Consider the following 14,398-nt stretch of genomic DNA (forward strand, 5'->3'; position numbering starts at 1 on the left):
GCCATAGGTCCCAGCCATACTGGCTAACTGTGCATGTTTCTTCTCTGTGACACATCGTGTGGGTGCATAGTACTGTGAGGGTGATGATCACATAGGCAAGGGTCCCCAACTGCACACTATGGGGTGTGTGTTATAGTGGTGTACACCCCGTGAATGTGGCCATGTTCCCGTACTGTTACAGGGTCCTACTGCTGCACAGTGTGGCCTCCAGCTATCAAGTGACACCTCACATCATCATTGGTCAGGCTGCTGTGTACAACCCCTGCACCATGTCACCATACCTGTAATGTGTCCTGCTATGTATGTCACGTCTCTGTCCAGTGTAGCCTGTGGCACCGACCACATGCGTCAGGTGCAGTATACATGCGGACATCTTTGTCATGTTGGTGTGTCCAACAGTCAGGTTGAGGGTACATGTAGCATGCTGATATTGCCAGACGTGCCTGTGAGTAATCCACAGTTACACGAGGGGGACTGCAAACACTGCTACCTGTAGGCACATGCAAGTACACCATAGGAGGGAACCAGGGTATCACAACCAACATGGTGCTACAGATGTAACCGAGACACATACCGTGAACACATCACAATGCATGCTGCACATGCACTACATGGTATGACTGGTGCATGTCGACAGTACACAACCTATGTCACATACACATCTCTCAGAATTCACACACAACCACTGCAACATACACATCCCTCACTATGCATACACAGGTAATATTACATACACCTCTCACTATGCTGTTCACCCTGTGCTTCAGAATATGTGTGCATAACCCTGCACCGATGGCGTGGATGACAGGGATGCGGCACAGGCTTCATCATATGCACAGGGTGATATGTTTGCCAGGGGCATAGGCTGCACCAATGGATAACATCATGTGTGTGTGTAAGGGCCGGTGAGTTGACTGGACATGTCTGTGCAGAATGCATGTGGATGTTGTGGAGCACTACAGTTGTGTTTGCTGTGTGCGTGTATGTGTGTACACAGTTCTGCCATTTGTGAGGCCTACATGAGGTATAATTGACAGTTCCAGATTGTACAGAGCAGGTTGTACAGCTCACTGTGTCCGTCCACGGCCAGGTGACCTGTGCCTGCCTGGGGTTGCATGGGCACTACCAGGTGGAGGTACAGAGTGGCTACTGTCCGACGACACATGTCCGCTGGAACCGTGTCCCTGATGAGACCATCCAGGGCCACATCCACGTGGCCTGCTGTGTCCTGGTGTTGACAGCATAGCACCAGCTGCACTGCTACTGCTACCAGCACTATGGGAGTGGGCATGTGAGGTGGCACACTCACGTCGACCTACACTAGGTGGTGTTGCTGGCCTACATCCACGTGGCCTACGCCTCACTCCAACCAGGTGTTCCAGCACAGACAGCTCCTGCTCGTGGATTGCCATGCCTCGGTCAAGGATTCCGACCATTTCACTTAATCACCTATCCAGAACATTAACAATCTGCTGTTGAGCATTTGCCAATGCCTGGATGTTGTCATTTAGGGTATGGATAGCAGCTCTCTGCAGCTTCTGCCCTTCTCTGTTCTGCCGTTCAGCACGTGCCTGTGCTGCCATTACAGTCAGGAACATGCGTCTGGTGATACCAGCCTCTGCGCTCTGTCCTGCAGGTGCATGTCTGCCAGAGGTCCTCCTACGAGCAGCACCGGCCACATGCCTGTGTGGCACATCTGCAGTCATTACACTGACACCATGGTGTGTAGACACACCTTCTGTAGACACCACACGTTCCTGTTCCACGCTAACAGACGCTGACTGTCCTTCCTCTATGGCCACTGGTGATGCGGTATGTGTTGGCAGCAGAACTGTGTGCGGGGAAGAGGGGGACATAGCTGGGATGGTAACCATTGGCACAGATTCAGCCCCTGACAACCCTGCCTGTACCTCATGCATATGTTCATCACCGCTAGTATCTGTGGGGACACTAACATCAGATGGACCGCAGGAGGGTAACGCACCTACATCACCTGTGAATGCAAAGAAATACTGTAAAGTACAATAGACAGACACAGACACACACACACACAGACAGACAGACACACACACACACACACACACACACACACACACACAAACACAGTCACACACACACACACACACACACACACACAGACACACACACACAGACACACACACACACACACACAAACACAGACACACACACACACACACACACACACACACACACAGAAACACACACACAGACACACAAACACAGACACACACACACAAACACAAACACAGACACACACAAACACAGACACACCATGCATGTGATTTGTCAGATGGCATGCAGCATGCCGGCGATACAGCAGAGGGCATGCAGCTCAGACATTAATAGTGTTAGTAAGCATACCTCCCTGGGGTGCACACTACAGCAAGCAGGTGTCATATCAGTAGCCATGCAGTTCACACAATCATGGTAGTATGCATGCATCCCCGTGATACACCATGTGGCCCAGAACAGGATAACAGTACACATGGTTGACATGACCTTGACATGTAATCTGCTGACATGTGCATTAACATGCATACATGTCTGACACAATAGTGTCCTGACACATGTACAGCATCATAATGGGCTTCACATTGCAGTGTTGTGTGTATGCCCTACAGATAGAATGCATGTTTAGAAAATGTGCATGAGCATGGGAGGGTAGTGTGAGCCATCTATTTTGCTATACAGTGTGAAGTACAGACACTGTGCCATTGCATGGCAACATGAGGCATCTATGTTGCTGTAGAATGCATAATATGTACACATTGCATAGCCATAACTGCAACACAGTCGTGATGTTCAACAGATCGTATATGGTAGACTTCAGTGACACCTCCAGTAGCTGTGCACAGGCTTTTAGGTTGTCCAGTGTACCACATCAACTGTATAATCGGTCAACTAAGGCTATAATTGGACCATGTGTGGACAATGTGCAACAGGGTGTATACACATCCCAAGTACTGTGTGGCTACATGTCTCTGGCCATCCCCCATGGCCATGTGTGCACATGTGTTGGCCAATTTTGTGTTATGGGCATCTATCTCACATGTCTGTGTTGTCCCATATGACATACAGCCATAGATGTCAGATATGTTACAATCCACAGGGCTATGCAGACAATATGTGTGGTATAGGTCATGCGATAGTGTGACAATATTGCAGACAGAACACTACATGTCTGGGACATGTCAGGTGGCACATCACAATGTATGCACCCAATGCAGGGGCATATGACACAATGGTGACACCTGTGGGCTGCCCATATCACAGCTCACTGTGTGGTACTGTGTGCGTACCACACATGTTGTTCCAATGCATACTACATATGCCTCCATTGTAGAACACCTCCACCATTGTAAGCACAGCTGACCACACATGTCGCAATGACAAGTACTGTGGTTTCAAGTCCGTGTATCATTACGTTTGTATATATTGCACATGGGTGGCCTGTGTGAATGAAGGGTGTTGCGACCTGCATATCATGACTGGAACAAACATCAGGTGTGCAAGTGTTAACTGGCCACATGGCAAATAGATCTACACTGTAACATGCCTGATACTGATGACAGTCTCACCTGCAATGGACTCATGTCTGTGCGGCATGCCAGAGGTACCTGTATAGGGGTGACACACCAGTATGAACATTATCCATGACTGTATGACAGCCACAGGTTGCACTGTGCATGTGAATACATTCACCTGTGTAATAGCATATAGTATGCACATGTGTGCATACACAACGTAGCATACTGTAGTATGCAGCATGTGTGTCCACATACCTTGCATATGTTGTTACTTTACATAATGTACAGTGACACATGCAACTACATGGGATATAATAGCCATATGTGCAGTACTGACTTACCAGGCAACTCCAGGCTCATTGGTTGGGAGACACCCACCTCCACGATGGCAGCTAGTGTTTCTGGATGCTGTTCCCTGGGTGTCCCCAGACTGGCCAGTAGCTCCTCGGTGTGTGTGAGTGGGGGCTGGGTTGGTGGCCCACCACCTGTTCCACCTTGTTCCCTGGCGATAGCAGTGGCATGCTGTTTTGCATGTCGTATCAAGTCCGTGCAGTATCTGCGCACCTGCTGGTAGGTGCGGTTATGGCAACCCACATCGTTCACCCTCCTGCATAGATCCTGCCACAGGTCATCCCGCTGCTGGGCATGCTGTGGCACATGGCTGAACAACAAGTCATAGTTGTCATGGAGCTGTGGGATGAGGACATCATCCTCCTGGTGTGTGTATGCTGGGAGGAGTGTACGGGGCATTATCTGTAAGACATAATGATGGTGACAGGTCACAGTTTCAGAGATGTACAGAGATACTGCTGCACATACATTTCTATGAAATCTACTACATCTGCACAGTTATCTTTGCAAAGCATCATGACAATGACACGACTGATGTGTTTGTGTCACACATGTCACACCCATTATGCATTGGATATCATCACCATATATGTGTGTCACCTCATTACAGTGTTCATACTCCATGTAAATGCTGTCTTGCTGTGGGCATGTCTATTTGCCTGCACTTGTGTTCTTACCTATCTGCACATGCCTGGATGTGTCCACGGTACTGCTGTTGACCTGGATGCTGTGTATATGTCACATATCAACACAGACACAGCCGTAATGGACTTGAGCAGTGACAATGCACACATACGCATGGACACCTGTACATGCATGTGTTTTGCCATATACATCTACACAGCACTGTACAACTGTTCAACATCCTGTCACGGATCGCCTGTATTGCACATGTGATAGACATGGGACAATGGCTAGTCAGACGACATTCGCAGGGATGGTTATCAACCATAGCATGTGCAGGCATGGTTTCCAAGCTGTAAGAGACAGCCATTGTGCCACCGCAAGGTGCATCAGTGCCACATTACTGATCCAGTCAGTTGATAGTACATCTACCATGCGGCCATCACACCATGTATGACTGGGATGACATGTGCAGCTTTGATGGACAGGGTTGCATGGTATGGCGGGAGTATGTCACATATATGGCACAGGGATCTGTCCAGCCTGTGGCGATCCTAGTATTAGGATGGTGGCTGTCCATGACATATGTCTTATAGATCAGGATATGGACATGTAGCATGTCCATCATCATGGTGTACCAAATGTCTTTCTGCAAGGTAGACAGCATGCTGCATAGTGGAGGTGAGGATTGTGAAGGCTGGTATCGCACATCCATGCATAGCCATTACCCCTTAAAGGTGGTATGTGATCCAATATTGGTCACCACAGTGCTGTATATGCCTGTCCAGTGATCTCCATGCTCATGGATGGCACCCTGACATGACATGGGTACCTCATATGACTACCTAAGGGGCCTGGAGATGTCACCAAGTCGAGGGGTGCACTGCACAGCACCATCCCTTACACAGTGTCCATAATGTTGACCACAACCTAGGTAGTAGTTTATGGGTACAGGGATGTTCACCTAGCAGTGTCATTGCTGGTATCATCCATCAGACTGTGCACATATGTCACACACCTCACCCACACAGCCCATTCTGTATGTTGTTCACAACACTGACACAGCTATACTGATAGGTCATGGCCATTCACAGCCTTACATACACAGATGCCTAACATTTGTCTGTGTGGTATGGGCTACAATGAGGGTGGGGTACAACACATTAACCCTGTTCTACTGTAGCTGGCACTGGTGTGCTGTGCACATGTCACTGTTGCACCTTTTGTAGTTGTGAGTCTGTCAACAGGCCACTGGTGGAACACTCCTGTGACATGCAAAGGTATTTGTAGTCAAATATCCTTGCTGTCTTGTACATCTGTACTGCTAACATCTACAGTGCTACTGGTTCATGGACATGCACACCATACTCAGCAGGGTTATAGTGCGGTGCCACCCTAAATGACTGTCATCACCACTTGTGGGTTGATATTATCCAACACCCTATCTGTATTGTATGGTCATGCTAGGCACTTGTTCAGATCTTGTGAGCATGTCTTGAGCTACTGATTACTATAGCACCCATTCCACACCATTTCCCATAGGTACACTGGCTGTCCTACACTTCCCAGCTTGCTTATGGTACAACAGCTGTTGTACACATGTAACGCACATATCCTGTGGGACATGGTTGTATATACAGGCATGTCCAACTGTCACGTACCAGTGCTACTGCCTGTCTATATGAGGGATATGTCGTACATGTGGCAATAGAGCAATTGTCTCATGTACACATTCAATGCTCACCTCCCAACATACAGCACTACAGCCTGTGGGGGAGGCACTTTTGCAGCTGTGCTGGGGGCATAGCTCTCAGGTGTACCTCATTACAAGGAACGTACCTCATTTGGGGTTCTAAAAGGTGCATGTTCCTCAAGGTTCCACATTGGAAGGGTCTGTCACACATTCATTGTTGGAAATTGTTTACCTGCTAGCCATGGCTAAATAGATGGGAATCATATTAATTCATTAGAATATCTTCTTTATACGTAAAACCAGCCTATTTTAGCCATCATATGTCCTTCCTAGTTGAAGCTGTTAGTAAGCCAGTTGTAAGTGTTCCACGTTTTGCCCATTTGTCACACAGTATGAGGGCTAATGTTCCTCAGTTTGGGGACAGGAGGTTGACAGCTATGGCTGGGGGTAATGCTGTCACCAACCCTGACTGCACCTGACAGTCATTTGGGGATGTGTAACATTAGCAACACCCCACCCATCACATAGTCTCACATGATCTACACCACTGGCCACCTACGAGGACAACTTGTGCAGTACGTCTCCATACTCACTGTAGGCACCAGAGGTAGCCCCCATCATGGAAGACAACATCACCAGCTTATAACCCACAGACTCATGTGTGCCCATCACATACAGCCAATAGTGAGTTACAACATTCACAACACACCAGTCATAGATGACTCTGTAGGGAGTCACACTGCAGTTCCACACAGCAGGCTACACAAGGCGTTAGTCGCTTACATCTTGCTGTCGGGTAACTGCTTCTGAAACATAACCTATGCACCCATGCCACACCTCACCAGGTACGATATGACTGTCATTCTCCATGTTAGTGTGACTGCCCTGTGATGCCACTGCACAGACTATGTGTGCTGGGACATGCAATAGCTCACCAGTCTTATATCCCTGAGGGTGTGGGCCAAGGCCTGGGGAGCATTTTGCATTCATCCAGACACGATACCACTGTACAACGACCGACTGTGTCACTTCAACAGTTGCCTATGCTCCTATTGTCATTCCACAGGCATCTGGTATCTGTCCGCTTTGACTGACCTGTCAAACACAATGCTGTGGCACAGATGACTTGCACCTGTCAGCCCTGGGAGCACAGCTCACATGTAAGGTTCTTGCTGCTTCTATACTGCCTGTCTTGCACAGTTTCCAATAACTGTCACCGGCAGGACGGGAACTGGCAGGCACGACATGGGGTCATGTGACACAATGCTTGCATCTTCCTCTGTGCCGCACGCAGGCAAGGCAAACCTTATAATGCACCATTCAAACATCTCTGCAGTGACTGGGACCTGCCTCTAGGCTCTGCAGAGCACACCTGCAATGACAGGTTATAGACAGACCATACCTTTCAGGCACATACTTGGACCGGCACACCCACAGCTGAGGGGTTCCCATATCCCACTATGTTTTGCACACATCCTGGCAAGTTACTTAGCACAATGCATCAGAGGTGCTCCACGTGCAACTAACTGTGTCCTGGACCACTACACACATTGTAACCAGCGACAGAGTCAACATCATACCCCACGGGTAACATACCTTCTATGTTGGCATATTGGACAGTGGGCCTCAGACAGCTACTACTGATGTGTGACTGACACTACCCCACACTTCACTGGGATAGCCACTCATGTACCGACACATCCATGAGTCATACCCTCCGCTCTGCTGCATCAACCCATACACACCACCTCCAAGACCTACATTACCCTTGGCATGAACACTACCACCATGTGACTGGTGTTACACACCTGGGGTTATCCCCTCATTGGTGGATTCTGAACATATGCTAATCAACCTTGTTAGCCACATCCCGGCACCACACCCATCACAGCATACACAGTACATGAGTACTACAACACCTACTACAGACGTCTGCTGACAGCAGTTGTTAACATCATGACACCCGTGCAGATGGACAATGCACATACAAATGCTGACACATACCCCAGTGCACTTCATTAGCATGTACACAACTGCATGGATCATGCTATTCCACACAGAGCCATGATGGTACACACCAGATAACAGACGCCACTCTGGTGGTCATGTTCCATGGACATATGATGTACAACAACAGGTGTAGGCTGTTTCACAGTGGTGTACATTCCCATGTGTGGGGTGGCTCACTGGTCAGCCGTGGTGGGGCCACAGGGTCCCTCATCACATACTCCAAGACTAGCTACGTAAACATGACTGCCACACATTCCAGGGTGTACCACCAGGCATTATTGTGGTATGTCAGTAGCTGATGGCAACACCCACATCTGCTGTCACATACAACAGTCACTCAGGAACATTGCAGACCCAGGTGTTGTTGGCAACATGCTGGAGGATGGATTCAATGCTGACATTACACCCTCTCACTCACTACAAGGCCGCAATCCATACATGAACATTGTGGTGTCCCTGTGGTCACACCTACACAGTACTGACCTACACTCTATATGTCCTGGGACACTGGCCCCATGTCACCTTCCAACGTCCCAGGCTGTGATGTCCACCAACCTCTGAATTACATGTCTCCCCACTAGGCCACCATATTCAGTAATAGCCTTGTTTCAGACATTGTAGCCCCTGAATGGCACACAGCAGCATTTATCACACTACACACAGGTGGCACCACAATGCACGTGTGGGACTATAGTCCTAAACACCTGACTGGACTGTTCTGCATGGCTATGGAGCACATCATCAAGGACGTCATTCACAGAGACATTGTTGGGCTCCCGTCCTTTGCTGCCACCTGGGTTGGACTTGTTAGGGCCAGTGCATGGCCCTTACACATGGTGGACTCCTTTCATACAGTTACCAGGGCAGTTGCTGATGGTACAGGAGTCCACACATCCTACATTGTCCTCTCACTGCCTTTCAGCACCATTCCCCATTCTGGTATTGACAACATACACATCCACCTGCACATCGTGCCCTGTGTTTCAGGATGTTATGCTATGCGGCTCATGGACAGGACACACAGTGAGGCCAGCATACCATAGTACCTACTACATGTCAGGTACATTTGGCATACCACGGTCCTCAGTCATAGGGCCCCTCATGTTCAGTATATGCTTCCCTGTGGAACAGGCTAGCACAGGGGACTTTCCCTGCCTAGCTTTCAAACCCCTGCATACCAAGAGCCATGATTGCTCCACCAGCTGATACTGACCCCAACCATATGGTTGTCACTGTGACAGATACATAATATAACTATCATGGCATCAAGCTGCATGACATAAGGTGCATGCATATCACCTTTGCATTACACCATTCACCCACTGACTATCACATGGATGGTAGTCCCCTACATACATATCACATTGTACATGTTTGCAGTACACACATATGTCACACCCACTCCTGTGGTTTCTGTATTGCCACTGTGGCGTGGATATCCTTCTACGAAGCCACACCTATCTGTACTGGGTGTGTAGCTGGTACATAGGCACCCATTGTACCTCTGAACTCAAGACATCTACACACATTCAAGGGTACACCACCCCATTTAGGGTGCACCTTACACAACAGTTACTGCTTTACATGCCACAACATTAACATGCCATGACGTTTACTGAGCTCCGACAGTTTAAATATGTGGCTGCACTACGGGCACCACATCTGTACACATCTGCATACTACATACTCAGGGGTGACCTCTGCTGATCAGACAGGGCCCATGTCCACAACATTATTAATGGATATACTCCTCATACGTGACATAAGCAGAGGCCACTGTGAGCAACATGCTCATGGATATGTGCACACACGCCACAATGAGTGGGATGTGCTTGTGGGTTACATTCCCAAACCGGACACTCACCATGCTTTGGAACATAAGTTCTATGTACATCACGCAGGGACAGTCAGTAGCACTGTTCATGTGATACCTCCCTTGGTGGTTGGGAGACACATGTAGGCCTGGGATCACTGCAGTGGCTGTATTGTGCAGTGGTGCAGGTGACACCTGGCTCTGCTGTTCACAGGACACTACCCTAGAGGGTGCCACTAGTGTGAACACTGTAGTTGTGCTTACACATGGATTTGCCAGACTGCATAGTACCCCACTATGCACCTGTGAAGCTATTACATGTCCTTTGTGCATGGTTACATGGTAGCCCTTCCATTTAGATTAGCTATCATGCTATTACAATGTCCCATACCTACAAGCCATATGTATCCTGTTATTGTACATACCAATAGACAATACCTGTGGTATGCATGATATGCCTGTTATGCTGTGTAGAATATCTGTCATATCTACCTATAATACTATACATTACACATATTTCACATAGTATCCCATAATGCAAAGCATACTTGCACAGCAGGCCCACCTTACATATGTCATTAACGTTATATGCCCATACACATGCGTGTTGTGACAGTATATCAACATGTACTATCCCCTGCTATGGCACGTCCTTGTTGGACATACCCTACCACTGACGGCAGGTTGTATGGAATTGTTCTGTTTAACGCACTCATGTTGCATCCCTTGTGGTGTCTGTGCTGTGTACCTTGTGTCCCACTGCTGGGCCTTTAGTTTCTACAAGCGTTAGTATGCTCAGCAAGACATCACTACATAAATACCTTTCCCCACTTTATGCATTGCGGACACGTTTAATTAATGCAAACCAGGCTATACATACAGTAAAACTAATTAATACAAATCATGCTATACATAACCTTACATATCGGCCATTCTACATACCTTGTTGTCATTATGGCGTTTCATTTCTATCTCTCTCACAGTGTTTCAACTGGTATTCGGTATGAGCATACGGTTTGAATGTCTGGCAAGTCATCCTTATATACGTCGATACCTGTAACATGTGGATTCATCCCGCCAATTGGTGTTCCTGAGTGACTAATTACTTGCATATCAGCTGTGCAGCTACTCCATTCACCAATTACGCGGCAACAGTGGGGTATAATTGGATTCTCCACTTGGGCGTTGCCTATTTGCCCTACCTTTGGGGAGACGGTCTGTATTGTGTTTTGTTATGTGTAACTGCAACTGCTATGCATGGAGACAAGTATAGTTTGGATTCATGTCCCCCATGGATTGTGTGTGACGGGTAGAGTATTTGGTTCAACATGTGGGTGTACCTGTCATCCCAACGTCTGATAATGGAGTATTGCAAACAAAACCTGCAACATGGCTGTTTGTTCCATTATACAACGCCTGCAATTTTGCATGACGCCTTTAATTGTGTCTCTCACACGGTATGTTGAGTGTTCTGCAGATGTAATTGACTGACTGGATGTTTGTGCTGCTATTACAGTCTGTATTGCTTTAATTTCTAGTGTGGGGGATGTCGGTGGGTGTACGTAGCATATACAGGTGTGTGGGCCTTGCATTTCTACATAATCCGTATATATGTGTGTGGGCTCCGTCCCTAATTAGAGAGCTAACAGTTAGTAGACTAATGTTACGGGATTGTACGTTGGGCCGTTGTTAATTGGTGTCTATATCGTCTGCAGGTGAGCTTGCTACTTGTATACCTCCGTAATTGCAGTGATATATCAAGGGATATGTGTAAGTGACAGCTATCCCTTGTGTTTCTGTCCCACATATTTGCAGTCATTGTGGTTGTGTTGTTAAAAGAGCCTGTTTGCCATGGGTTGCCACCTTTTCATATGGTCATTGTTGGACACTTGCGGGACGCACAGCGGTGTTTACAGGCCAACACGTAGCCAAGGTCAGTACACAGGTTAGCACATACTTTTATCCTCACTACATACCTATTGTTGTGTGACTTTGGCTACTTATCATATTGCATGTAACATTTCGTTTCTTACATACAGGCATAACTATTAAATCGACTGTTACATTATATATGGGACATATTTATGTCCTACCATCTCGGACATTTGCCCTTTGTACTGTTTTATGTCAGGACACACCTGCCCAGGGTGGGGCTGTCCTTCCTACTGTGGGACAGGTAGTAACCGTATGCCTATGGCTAGCTATACCCACACCTACCATACTGATCTGCCTCTGACTTGGCACTAACAAACACATGTTGCGGACACACACACATTACAGTCACACAGAGATGCACACGGCACCCTCAACACACACACAGACTACGGCACTCACAGACACAGTTGAACACAGTACCTCGTGGACCGCAACACCGCAGCGGTGACTAACTGTCCTTCATATCATCATACTATTACTAGCAGATGTACTGTTCGGTGCTGTGTTCTATCGGTCCTTCAGCCTGGTGGTTACGCATGTCGGTATGTTACACATTCCATGGTTGGCGGTATCCTATTTATTTGTACCTCCAAGGTGTTATGAATGTCGTTGCACTATCTATTATATTTGCAGATATCGCTGAATCCATCTATATCACCATATATCCCTCTATTGCCCTTTCTAACTGTATTATATATGCATATGTGTACATATATATAAATATCTATATATATATATATATATATATATATATATATATATATATCTATATATATATCTATATATATATATATATATATATATATATATATATATATATATATATATATATATATCTATATCTATCTATATATCTATATCTATCTATATATATATATATATATATATATATATATATATATATCTGGCGAGGCGTGACAGACACAAAGCACCACCATATGCTGTCACGGCTCATGTACTGTTCAGGTGTTGGCATTCCGTGTTCCACTGGCTGTTGTGTTTACAATGTTTGAGGGCTGCCTATGTAGGAGTCACACATTGGGCCACCTATACATTACAATTTACAGGTGGTCATGTTTGTGTGTCATCCATTTTACTGTGTGTGCAGGTGGAGAGGTGTCAGTCTGTAGGGGCCTACCTTGTCAGAGTATGTGCTATACGTTCCCTCTTTGCTAAGGCGTAGGCATATTGGGCATGCCTCCATCTGCCTACTGGGGCTGGCACAGTGTGTTCATGGTCTGAATCCTCATGTGCCTGAAATGGCCTTGGCAATTGCGTTGGGCTATGGGGGCCTTCACCATTTTGTCCCTGCTGCAGCTGCTTCCGCAGGATCATATTATGTAGCATGGCACATACTATGATGATGTGGGCACATGTGCCTGGAGAGTACTGCAAGGCTCCACCAGATGTATCCAGGCACCGGAACCGTGATTTCAGCATCCCGAACACACACTCTGTGATGATTCTTTTTTGTGCGTGTGCCTCATTATGGCGTTCTTGCATGGGTGTGTGTGCATTTCTGATGGGAGTCAACATCCACGGCTACAGTGCATAGCCAGGATATCTGACGAGATGGCCATGTGGGATGTCCCCCCTAACAAATACCTGAAACAGCTGTGAGGCATGCCAGATATGGGAGTCATGGTAGCTTCCAGGGCTGCCAGCACACACATCCATGATAATGCCCTGGGCATTGCACATGACCTGGCAGTTGATGGAGTGGAATCCCTTGTGGTTTATGTAGCGCCTACCCTGCTCACTGGGTGGTGACTTGATTTGTATGTGTGTGCAGTCTATCGCACCCAGTACCTCCAGGTATTGTGCCACATGGTGGAAGTGGCGCATATTGCAAAAAACCTTACATATCGGCCATTCTACATACCTTGTTGTCATTATGGCGTTTCATTTCTATCTCTCTCACAGTGTTTCAACTGGTATTCGGTATGAGCATACGGTTTGAATGTCTGGCAAGTCATCCTTATATACGTCGATACCTGTAACATGTGGATTCATCCCGCCAATTGGTGTTCCTGAGTGACTAATTACTTGCATATCAGCTGTGCAGCTACTCCATTCACCAATTCACCACGCAACAGTGGGTATAATTGATTCTCCACTTGGGCGTTGCCTATTTGCCCTACCTTCGGGGAGACGGTCTGTATTGTGTTTTGTTATGTGTAACTGCAACTGCTATGCATGGAGACAAGTATAGTTTGGATTCATGTCCCCCATGGATTGTGTGTGACAGGTAGAGTATTTGGTTCAACATGTGGGTGTACCTGTCATCCCAACGTCTGATAATGGAGTATTGCAAACAAAACCTGCAACATGGCTGTTTGTTCCATTATACAACGCCTGCAATTTTGCATGACGCCTTTAATTGTGTCTCTCACACGGTATGTTGAGTGTTCTGCAGATGTAATT

The sequence above is a fragment of the Protopterus annectens genome, chromosome 1.part1 (assembly GCF_019279795.1).
Source record: "Protopterus annectens isolate FY-2018-M chromosome 1.part1, PAN1.0, whole genome shotgun sequence".
Taxonomy (NCBI): Eukaryota; Metazoa; Chordata; order Ceratodontiformes; family Protopteridae; genus Protopterus; species Protopterus annectens.